Source organism: Mustela nigripes, chromosome 5 (genome assembly GCF_022355385.1).
Source record: "Mustela nigripes isolate SB6536 chromosome 5, MUSNIG.SB6536, whole genome shotgun sequence".
NCBI lineage: Eukaryota > Metazoa > Chordata > Mammalia > Carnivora > Mustelidae > Mustela > Mustela nigripes.
Window position 1 is genome coordinate 134206289 of NC_081561.1, and position 12133 is coordinate 134218421.

Sequence of the window (12133 nt, forward strand, 5' to 3'; positions counted from 1 at the left end):
AAAAAAAACCCATTGCTTTTTATGCACTGTGTTTCAAATAATCTTATGGCACCTTCTCTATTTCCACTAGACTTTTTTTTAGATATTTCTCTTGACTTTTCTGGGTATTCAACCTTGTCACCTACTGATGGTAGTGATTTGGCCTGTTCCCTTCCTTTCATATTGCACTGTGAGCATATTTTATGACTGGCTTTTAAACAAAAATGTTGTCGTTTTTAGATTTTTTTTAAAGATTTATTTCAGAGAGAGAGCATGCAGGGTGGGGAGGGGCAGAGAGAGAGAGAGAATCTCAAGCAGACTCCATACTGAGTGCAGAGCCCAACCTGGGGCTCAATACCATGACCATGAGATCATAACCTGAACCAAAACCAAGAGTTGGACACTTAACCTACTATTACCCAGCATCCCTGTTGTTTTTAGATCTTTTTAAAAATCATGGTCAATGATCTTTTGATTTCTAGGTTTCAGAGAGTTTATCAAATATAGGCGTTGAGTTTAGTCCTAATGTTTTAGCATCTTTGAACATATGAATATGTGTTGGTCTCTTATGACTTATTGACAGAGCACAAGGAATCTATTTGTATAATGTTTCTAGAATAAGCCCAATTTACACCCTGGTGTCATTATTTAAATATACTTGAAATTTTCTGAGCATTTTATTTAGTATTCTTCTGCCTTACTTACCTAGGTTAAACAAGCCTCATCTCTCTTTGTGTATTACCAGGTTTGGTTATCAGCCTTATACTAGCTTCTTCAAACAAACGGGGGAACCTCACCTGTTCTATGTGCTCAGAGCTTTTTATGTAGTTTGGGAATCATTTAATCCTAACACTAATCCCTATTTATTAGTTCTGTGGCTTTTATGTTTACAGTTCAGTTTTAATAATTAAATGCATCTGAGAAACTATTTCTATTGAGATGTTAAATTATTCACAAGAATATTTTTACATATACTCAATTCATTTTTTTTAAAGATTTTATTTATTTATTTGACAGAAAGAGAGAGAGAGAAAGAGAAATCACAAGTAGGCAGAGAGGCAGGCAGAAAGAGAGGGGGAAGCAGGCTCCCCGCTTAGCAGAGAGCCTGGTGTGGGGCTCCATGTGGGGCTCGATCCCAGGACCCTGAGATCATGACCTGAGCCAAAGGCAGAGGTTCAACTCACTGAACCACCCAGGCATCCCACATATACTCAATTCTTAATCTCTTCCATGTCTATGATATATTCTTTAGTAATTCAGCTAGATATCATCATGATAAACACTTAAGAATATTCCAGTTGATTGAGGGATGAATCAAAATAAAAAGGAGTGGAAACATAATCACATAGTAGCACTGGTAGAAAGTGTTAAAAGCAGGTAAACAAGGGGTAAGGTATGCAAATTATTCTAAGAATAGTCCAAATAGACTGAAAACTTCTAAAGTTTTGAAAAGTTATTTTTAAAAAACTTTACTATAATAATTAGCCCCATCTAAGTCTGAAGTTCTAGATCATGTCATAAAAAGTGGAGAAATAAGTGGGAGTAGATATGAAAGTGAGCCAATTTTATTTTGCATATGAGGGACCAAAAAAATGCAATTTTATTGTGGCACTAGTAACTTGTTGGGTTTTTTGTTTTAAATTGGAGAGAATAAAGAAGTGAAATATGTATTTAGTTAAGCTTGAAATCAGTAATAAATATAATACAGGAAAGGGAGAAATAGAAATAAAAAGAGGAATTTGTGATTTAGATATTTAAAAAACAGTCACTGATTCATTACAGAGTGAAATACCTCATAGACAGATTTCAGGCAAAGCCAGCTGATAGGTTTCTAAACACATTTGGTTTTTCCTTTAAAACTCTACAGACATGGAAATGTCTGTGGTTCCTTCTTTTTAAAAATAGAACTTCCCTATGACCCTACCATTGCACTACTGGGTATTTACCCCAAAGATACAGATGTAGTGAAAAGAAGGGCCATCTGTACCCCAATGTTTATAGCAGCAATGGCCACGGTCGCCAAACTGTGGAAAGAACCAAGATGCCCTTCAACAGACGAACGGATAAGGAAGATGTGGTTCATATACACTATGGAGTATTATGCCTCCATCAGAAAGGATGAATACCCAACTTTTGTAGCAACATGGACAGGACTGGAAGAGATTATGCTGAGTGAAATAAGTCAAGCAGAGAGAGTCAATTATCATATGGTTTCACTTATTTGTGGAGCATAACAAATAGCATGGAGGACATGGGGAGATAGAGAGGAGAAGGGAGTTGGGGGAAATTGGAAGGGGAGGTGAACCATGAGAGACTATGGACTCTGAAAAACAATCTGAGGGTTTTGAAGGAGTGGGGGGTGGGAGGTCGGGGTACAATGTGGTGGGTATTATAGAGGGCACGGATTGCATGGAGCACTGGGTGTGGTGCAAAAACAATGAATACTGTTATGCTGAAAATAAATAAAAAATAAATTTAAAAAAATAGTGGCCAGAAAAAAAAAAAAAACCCAAATTTTACCAGAGATGTAAATATCATCCCTGTGGACTTCCACCCCCATCCCAACTACTTTGCAGAGATAGAAAGGGGGACAAATTATGGGATACAGCCATGGAGAGGAATCAGAGATAGAGCGTCCTTGACCTTAGAAAGTTGTTCATCCAATGGATGACTTGGGCTTCAGGGATAGGAATAGTGTGGTTGAGACTGAGTGGAACCACCCACTCTCCTCCTGCTTTCTCTCTTCTCCAGGAAGGAGAACTTCCCAGCTTCTGGGAGGTCATTGAACTTAGTTTTTGTTTTTGTTTTTGTTTTGTTTTTGTTTTTGAGCACGAGAGAAAGCACACATGGGAGAGGGCCAAAGGGAGAGAGAGAGAGAGAGAGAATCCCAAGCAGGCTCCATGATCAGTGAGGAGCCCAACTCAGGGCTCAATCCCGTGACCCTGAGACTATAACCTGAGCTGAAATCAAGAGTTGGGCACTCAAATGACTGAGTCACCCAGGGGCTCCATGGTCATTGGACTTAGTTTTTAGTGCTATTGGAAGTTCACATCTTTTTTTGAACTTTGTGTGGATTTCAAGGGAAAGGGAAAATCAAGGATTGACCATCAGTAACTTTCCTAATACAATATCCTGTTTTTGTTTTTTATTTAAATTGTTATGATTATTGTTATAGGTCTGTTACAGACCAGTAGTATAGACGTGGCATTTTCCTCAGAAAAGGCTGGCCTTTTTGCAGCCAGTGTTCCTTCTGGCACTGAGAATTAGCCCTGACGTGTCATCCATGTTCCACTGAAATAATTCTGGAAAAGTAATAAGAAGCAAGTTAATTTTTGTTTTTCTACTGCAGGTGAAGACAGACGTTGGGAGTCTTGAGTGCAGACACTGGAAAGGCTTCAACCGTAAAAGTGAGCTATTTTCTTTTTTTTCACTTGATCATGAAATATGTTAAAAGATTAATATAGTCATAACAGGTTTGTTAGGTTATTTTGGAATAAGTATCCCAAGGGCAAATTTTTCTTGCTTTTAACTATTTTGTGAGCCAGAATAACAAATATGGTAACCATAGGATGACATATAAAAGAAAATGCAAACTTTGAACATATATATAGATATATATACGTGAACAATAAAAATAAAGTGAGGAAGAGTAAGCCTCAGCGTGACCCAACTTGGAGTCCTTTCTTCCCATTGGCCCTCAGCTATTCATGAGTTGGACTTTTAGGTAATATTTTAAATGTTTTTTTTATTGGCTAGAAAAGTACTTCTTGTCCTTTTAACTTCTAGTCTTTCTTCAAGATTTAAAGTCTCAATCTAATTTTATTGTGGTAGTATTTGAAAAACCACAGTGAATAATAAAAGGCAAAGGAAGAAAGGGACAAGCTTTTTTTTTTTTTTAAGTCAAGGAAATTATTTCTCTTTGCTTCTTTCCTCAGTACTTGATCATCCTCTGACCATGTGATAAGCTGTTGGTCAAGATGTGGAATGTTGAGCTAATATTGCTCGATGATATATCAAGTGCTTACTAGAACCATAGGAAAGGTGAAGAAACTCAGTTGGTTAAGCATAAACATTATCAGTTTTTACTCATAAGTTTATACTTTAAAATTTATACCAGGCCTTTTTTTTAACCAAATAGTTAAAAAAAAAATAATTAAAAGCATCAGTGTAGCCACGGGTTAGAGTTTTGTTGCCTTTAACTAGCAAAATAATAATGCTTTATTGGAATCATAAATATTTGATACACTGCATTACTCTTCTTGATGTACTCATAGTTATTACAAGGACAAATGGTATTTTAATGGAGTAAAGATGACTTTGCTGTGTCAGAGTTCAGAATTCATTAATATTTTGTTAACTGGTAAAAACAGTGATTTTCTTGCTGCAGATCTTCTTTGCTGGCAATAAAGTCCCAGAAGATCTTTCGCCTAAACTTATGATAGAATGCTGAGTAGCTTAAAAATCAAGAGCCTGATGGCACCTGGGTAGCTCAGTAGATTAATTGTCCCTGACTCTTGACTTCAGCCAGGTCTTGTTCTTAGAGTTGTGAGTTTAAGCCCTGTGTTGGGCTCCACGCTGGCTGTGGAACTTACTTAAAAAAAAAAAAAAAAATTAGGAGTCTGTGGTCCTGAGCTGACTTACTCGTTAGGCACAGTGCCCAGGATCCATGATATTTTTAAAGGCCCATGAAAATGTTTTAATTTTGAGCGCCTGGGTGACTCAGTGGGTTAAAGCCTCTGCCTTCGGTGCAGGTCATGATCTCAGGGTCCTGGAATGGAGCCCCCCGCATCGGGCTCTCTACTCCATGGGGAGCCTGCTTCCCCCTCTCTCTCTGCCTGCCTCTCTGCCTACCTATGGTCTCTCTCTGTCAAATAAATAAATAAACTCTTAAATAAAAAAAAAGAAAGTGTTTTAATTTTAATTTATTTTAAAAGCAAGAGATAAGTGAATATGATAGTGAGTATATGATAATGGGGCTCAGCCTGGTTGATGGTTTTTTTTTTATAACAATGCAGTCATAAAATGAAATTTGGGGTCTTTTGTACTAAGGAAGGGTCCAGAGTGCCCACAAAAGTCTGAGTCACAGCCGGACACCCTCTATGTACATGACATTCAGTCATTTGAATGCTTTTTTTTTCCTTGGAAGAGAAGTAATTATCAATTTTTTTTTAGAAATGATGTCTTCTCTGTGAATGAGCCCATGGAGTTGTCTAGTTATCAGAGAGAGACACCATTCTAGCTACAAAAAAAGAAGTGACATGTTGTGAGGTCGAGTAGCTGTGATTATTTGCACCATTTTTCTAGAGTAAAATAAATAATTTTTCCCTCAAGAGTTCCGTTGATATCTGTTTGCTTTGTAATAGGATACAGAAAAATAAGGGAAGGAAAAGCAAGACTTAGGCTTCTTTGGTCCATTTCAGACGAGCGTCTTTGCCGGGGGTGGGAGCTCTGGTGTGTGTTCATGAGTACAGGGCTCTCCCCGTCTCCTTGCTGCCGTGGGGGTCTAGAATTTTAGTTCTTCCCTAGTTGCTGATTTCTATTACTGAGTATACAACATTTTCAAATACCATGACATCTGGTTTTGTTTGTGTCTGAAGCCATGATCTGGTTCTGAAGAAAATATTTTTGTTAGCCTTCAACAGTACTGACTATATAGATTGCGTCCAGACTATCTTCTGAAAGTCACTTGTTGATTCAAAGTAAGTGTGTTGCATGTCTCAAGAACTTTTTTCAAACTAGATATTCACTCAAAGATAAGCTCCCTGACACTTAGGACTTTGTCTGTTTGATCGTTGCTATATACTCTAGAAAACGCCAGACATAAGAGAAGCTCAAATATTTGCTCAAAGAATGAAAGAGCTAATGTTCTCCTTTAGAAAAGCCATGTTGGACCTCAGAAGTATCCTGAAATTGCTTTGGTGTCTAATTGAGCTGCTAACCCTCCACTCCTCAGACTGGCAAGTGTCTAGACACGTACACAAACATGTACATAGCACATTAATATAAAATTGTAATCTACCAGACCGTCACCCGCTAACCGTAGGTAAGAGCTGTCCTCTCGAGATTAACAAGCCAGTATATGCCACTAGATGCCACTTAATCACATGAAGCTGGTTGAGTAAGAGAATCCTTGAGAAAGGTGCTCCTCTCCCCAGCTGTTGAAAGCATAAGTCTAAGGTTATAAACAGAAGGAATCAACCGACTCTAATTCATAGTACTTGGTTAGATGGTCCTAGTTTATTGAAAAATCAGAGGATTGAGGGGAGTGTGGGTCTATTTCACAGGGTTTGTTGACCGCAAGGAAACTGGAATGTGTTATTTTTCTGTTGATGTGACATGAGTGTGTGTGTCAAAGAGAGAGAGAAATTCAGTGTCAAGACTACATTTTAAAGTTACCCCCCCCCCAAATATACGCATACACACACACAGCCACATGTACGTAACTTTTTTCTGAATAAACTTGCCTCTGCATTTCGTTCTCTGCATTAGTTTCACCCGCCCTCTGATGCCAGTGTAGGAGGCAGAGCTGCTGTGAGGCACGCCCCGGGTAAAGCCCAGGACAGTGGGGTGGTTTTGGGTGGAGATACCAAAGACCTGACATGGGAGATCTCCCCTGCCGAGCTCGCCATTACCTAGCAATGCTGTGAGGGTGCCTTTGGGACCCGCTATGTGGTCGTGCTCTTCCCGGCTGGGTGAGCAGCTCTCCTGTCCAGCATCCCCATCAGAACATTCTCCCTGCCCTCCTGGGAGGCATGCACATCAAGCCCAGGTCTGTAGCTGTTTCTGTAGGACCTCAGAAGTGTCGAGTCTTGAAGCTGAAGGCTTTCTAGGATTGAAATATCGGGCTTATTACCCCTAGGACCTACAAACAGTACAAGACAGGCATGCTCAGGGAGCGATTGGCTCTGCCTAGCCCTTCCATATCCTGCCTGTGTCCTTGCCACTGTGTACCCAAGGCCCGGTAAGTGTCTTACTCAGGGCCGATAGATTTGTCAGAAGGCAGCTGATAGAAGGGTCATCAGTGGCTGCAGCATAAATGATTCACATCGTGAGTATAGAACTTGTTGTCCTGAGCTAGACGGTGTTAATGATACACGCATCCGGCTCAACTCTTGGCACGTTGCTGGAGGACAGGGACTTAATGCAGTATGGGATCTTTAAAAAGCCACTGAGATGCTCTCCTTCCGTTTCTTCCATTGCAAAATCCCCTGAATCGGTGTCAGGAAAATGATTTTTTAATGCATAATCGAAGTTTAAATGTGTTATCGCTAAATATAGAGGTTACAAAAATATGGCACAAAATTACAGCACTCGGAAAGAGATACCGATGGACTCTGCCCACAGAGTGGGTACCTCTCCCCCATTAAAAAATATCTTCTATTGAAGAATTCTCAAGGTTGCTTGCATTAAAGTGTGAATGTGCTTCACACTACCAAACTAAAGATCTTCTTAAAGATCAAGCTTAAAGATCGTCAAGGTGGGAAATTGTACGTTAGGCGTATTTTACCACAATCAAAAATGTAAAACTATTTTTTATAAAGTATCTCCAGGAGTTTGTGTAGTTTAAGCTGGTATAGAGATGAGACACCGTTTTAGGGGTGAGGGGAGGGTGGAGGAGGAAGACTTTCTCACTGTAGATCTTTCATTAGAGAGGGTGGAAGGTGTGAGAGGCTTCCCAAACATTCTCAAGAAAAAAAGGATATTAGTTTAAAAAAAAAAGTACTTCTTTTCTCATGAAAGGATGACCTTTGGAATGAGGAACAAGTTCCTCTTCCTGGCATTGAGAATTAGGGGATTCTCGGGTCAGTATGACCTCGATTTTGTAGAATTATGGGAATAGGTTCCTGTCAAAAATGAGGAGGGGGTGGGAGGGCTCTGTGGTCAAGTAAGTTTGGGATTAAAGCAACGTTTATGAATTCCTTTTTCTGCAGAGCCTTTACCAGGCTGCCCTGAATCAGCTGTCTTCAACCAGGATGGGATGCAGGCAGGCTTTCTCAAACTTACTGAGGCATGGAATGTCTCCCCACAGCCCCCACCTGCCTTTAGGACTTTTAAATCTATTAATTGTGTTGTTCTGTGGAACATAATTTGGCAAATACAGATGTAAAGTCAAGTATGGGAACACAAACACAGAAATCCGTTGTAGAAAGAAATACAGATGCAGGGCACCTGGATGGCTCAGTCAGTTAAGCATCTGTCTTCAGCTCAGGTCATGATCCCAGGGTCCTGAGATTGAGCCCCACATGGGGCTCTCCACTCAGCGGGGAGCCTGCTTCTCCCTTCCTGCTCCCCTTGCTTGTGCTTTCTTGCTTTCTCTCTGTGTCTAACAAATAAATAAATAAAATCTTAAAAAAAAAAAAAAAGAAAAGAAAAAGAAATATAGATGAACTGAAGTGATAACTGTGACCTGTCCGTGTGGGAGGAGCTAGGAGAGGGGACATTTCTGGAGTGCAAGGCCTGCACCACAGCTCTGTCCATGCCACCTGCCTATCCAGTAACTGAGCTAGACCTTCAGTGTGCTCAGTAGGGATCCCTCCTCACCTTCTCTCCCCTCAGAGTGACCTGAATGTCCCAAGCATAAAATTTGTGGGGCATCTTGAAGCATTTAGCCAACCACTGGCCCATGGTTCAGCAAAGATGGACATTCAGTCTTCTGAAAGTCTAATGTGGAACAAAGTTTCCTTAGATCTTTCAGTATTAAACGACCTCCAGTCTAATAAGATTTGATAGATCCTAAAAGACTCCTTATGTAACACATTGTTGGAAGTAGCATACAGTGACTTCGCCAAAGTTGTAAGTGATACCTTGCTGAAAGGGACCTGTGTCCTGGTGATCATTTCATGAATGAGTGCCTACTTTGTATGAAGACGCCACGTATAAGATGATGAGCATTGTAAGGAGTGGCAAGGCAAGAAGACAAGCCTTCTTCCCTTGGAGAAGTTATAAAGTGAGACAGGGAAGGGAAGGCATGTCTAACAAATAATCTTTCTGTGAAGCATCATGTGATAAACACTGGTATCAGAGATGTTTTATACCCAAGAGGTTAGAAATGTGATCTGAAGAGACGTCCTTCCCTTATAAACATTCGTTTGTGTATGCTCTGTGCCTTTGAAAATGGTGCTTATTTGTTGTTGGTTGGGTATGAAGTTATTAATTAAAATTGTTTTCATTGTTATTCAGATCATCACGATTATCCCTTTTTTGCTCCTGGGCCTGTCATTTTCCGAGAGAGCCGTTCTAGAGTTCTTACTGTGTTAGTGGGTTGTTGGTTTTTCCTTTGAACTCTATCAGTTTTTCCTTTATATATTTCAAAGCTCTGCTTCGATATATTAAGCCTCCTAAGTTATTTACTTGTTGTATAGATAGGTGCAGGTCACTGTTGTATTTTAGAAGGCAAATAGACTGTCAGGTCCCCAAGAAGTCTGGGGTCACAGAAGATTATGGGAGGTTTCATGTTCTTAACATCTGCAGCCCAGGCCTGCCATGGGCTTGCCTAGGGACCATCTAATAGGCACGAAAAAGCTGTCACATAAAATGTCAAAAGAACCAGATGCACTCAGTAGTGCCAGATCTGCTTTCAGCAGCTGGAGATAATGAATCCAGTGTCTGGAACAGACAACTCGTTTTTTAATTTGGGAACCTTGTAGAAGCACTGGGCCAGGCTCGCCTAGCGTAAGAAGTCAGTAAAAACAGAATTATCCACCATGACTGGCGGGAATCAAGGCCCGCATTCCTGGGGACTGCATGATGCCACTGGCATCCCTTTCACCTCGGCCTCCGCCCCTTTCATCCGGTCTCATTCCAGACCCCAGCCATCTCTACCGCAGCCGTGTTTTCCAAGATACACGCCCTGCTAGAAATGTGGGTTTTATTGTTCTTCCCCACTATGTCTTTCCCCACCATCTACGCCATCTGGAAAGCTTGTTCTGGAGGAAGATTACATTCATGATAAAGACTTTTGAAAGTGAAGCTGGGTATTAAAGCAGTTATTGTGTTTTAAAATTGAAAGACACGGAGTTGCAATTGATCTGAAGTCCTGCATTAAGTAGAGTATTTTCTTTTAATATACTTTGTCTCAAAAACAAAAAAAAAGTGGGATCTGGTTTCTTAAAACATTATAGCTTCATATATGTTCCTTTGATTTCTAAAGCATGGGCATTCAAAGAAAAACAGTTGAGCAAATTCACAGGCCCTCAGAAATGGAGTAGTAGAACAGCCAGGCTCTTGGGCAAATGACCGCCATGTCCTATTTCCTGCTTTCCTTGTTCTTCCTAAGCCCTCTGCCTTAGTTCTAACTCTTCTCTGGGTGTTTTCAATGGGGGAGTTCCCAGTCACCTTCCTAAAGCTAACTCCTAACTCCTACTTGAGGAAATAAAGATATTTTTGTGTAGGCTTTTCATTTGAAATGCATGTTCAATGCTTCTTTCCCTCCTTCTCCCCACTCCCCACCCCAAGCCCCCATATCTTTGGTCACCAAATCTCACAAAATTTACCTCACCATCTGTTCGTCCTTTCTTTCCCACTGCCACAGGCTTCATAAAGGAAAAAAAAGTGAACACTTGGCCATTTTCCACACGCGACACAGTGCAGTTGACCCTTGAACAACATGGGTTTGAACTACATGGATCCACTTACACGCAGGTTTTTTTCAATAAGTACAGGACACCACTGTAAACATATTTGCCTTATGATTGTCTTAATAAGATTTTCTTTTCCCTAGCTCACCTTATTGTAAGAATAGGGCTTTTTGGCTCTTTCAGTGCTTCGTGCACCCTTTAATCCATGCCCCCATGACTTAACTGCATTAAAAAGCCTGAAGAAGGCTGTACTATATGAATACAGTATATAACATATGTACAAAATATGTGCTATTCAACAGTTTATGTTATCCATAAGGCTTCTGGGCAATAGTAGGCTATTGGTAGTTAAGTTTTGGGGGTAGTCAAAAGTGATAAGCCAATTTTAACAGCTTGGGGAGGGGGTCAGTGCCCTTACCACCCACATTGTTCAAGGGTCAACTGTGTATATTTTTTTCTTAATTCTTTTAGCCTTGTGCAAGTTATTATCATAAGTTGGACTTCACATGTTAGGAGACGGAAGCTCTCAGAAATTTAAGTCATTGCCCAAAGTCACAAATTTAGGAATTTTGGAAACAGGACAAATTGTAAATACCCTGATACAAGGCCAAGTCCAGTATCTTCTTGGCTGCTGTGAAATGTGAAATGCCACCCAACAGCCCAGCCATGCCATGTGCATCTGTGTTGCCACATCGGGGCAGAAGAACCAGATTCTCTTTCTCTCTCATTTTTCTGAACTGGCGAGCCTCCTACTCCTTCTACCTACCAGCCTGACCCCCTAACATGCTGGGTTAATTATGTCAGGTGTCTGGTCTAAAATTCACAATGACATGTTGCTTGCTCTGTAACATCTGACCTTTTTTTTTTTTTTTCCCCTTAAAAAGTCACCTTTCTAGAAAAATGTATTTTGTACCACCCAGAACTCTCTCTGCTCCTGGGAGTTGGTCTGCAAGAAACACAGAGGGCTCTGGATCAACAGGACCTGGGGGTATGTCTCTGCTCACCTCTTCCCTCAGACCTTGAGCAAGTGTTTTGCTATCCTTATCTGTAAAATCATGGCAATAAACTCACTTCAGTTTCATTGTGAGTCTAGAGAGTGCATGTTCAATGCCAACTGTAGTGAGAGCCTGGCGCTTGGCAGGCTCTCAAATAGAGCTGGAAGGTAGTAGCAGTAATACTATTATCTGGACCTTATCTATCCTTTTAAAATTCCTTCTCCTTTTTAAATTACTCTGACCTGATTTTATCTTTCCGCTCCTCAAAGCTACTATATGTATCAATTAGACTCTGAACAATGCATTTAGCAATTTTAATTATGTGACGCTGCTTTGTGATCTTAAAAATCTGTCTTGAAATGCCTTCTTGGGCATTTAATTCCTGCTCTAATGGACTGAGGTCATTCAAAGGCAGAACTAGGTCTTAACACGTGGTACATAGCCTGGTCCCTGACCTGTAACTATTCACAAACTTTTTTGATTCAAAATTAAGAAATTTCACATATATTCATAAGAAATCACTAAGCTGGGTTAGTTTTAAATACAGAGATATTTAAGAACAGGTCAATGCCTCTGTTTTAC

General features: G+C 40.3%; 1 protein-coding gene across 3 annotated transcripts in view; it reads left to right on the forward strand.

Moving 5' to 3' along the window:
- Positions 1–12133, forward strand: part of PLEKHG1 (pleckstrin homology and RhoGEF domain containing G1) — a 216714-nt gene that overhangs the window by 53051 nt on the left and 151530 nt on the right. For 2 of the 3 annotated variants that reach the window (XM_059401257.1, XM_059401259.1), the window contains one exon: positions 3329–3386. The exons of the other annotated variant lie outside the window; for it this stretch is intronic. The gene's annotated coding sequence lies outside the window, so the exon portion shown is untranslated. The remainder of the gene's footprint in view (positions 1–3328; positions 3387–12133) is intronic. 3 annotated transcript variants of the gene reach the window in all.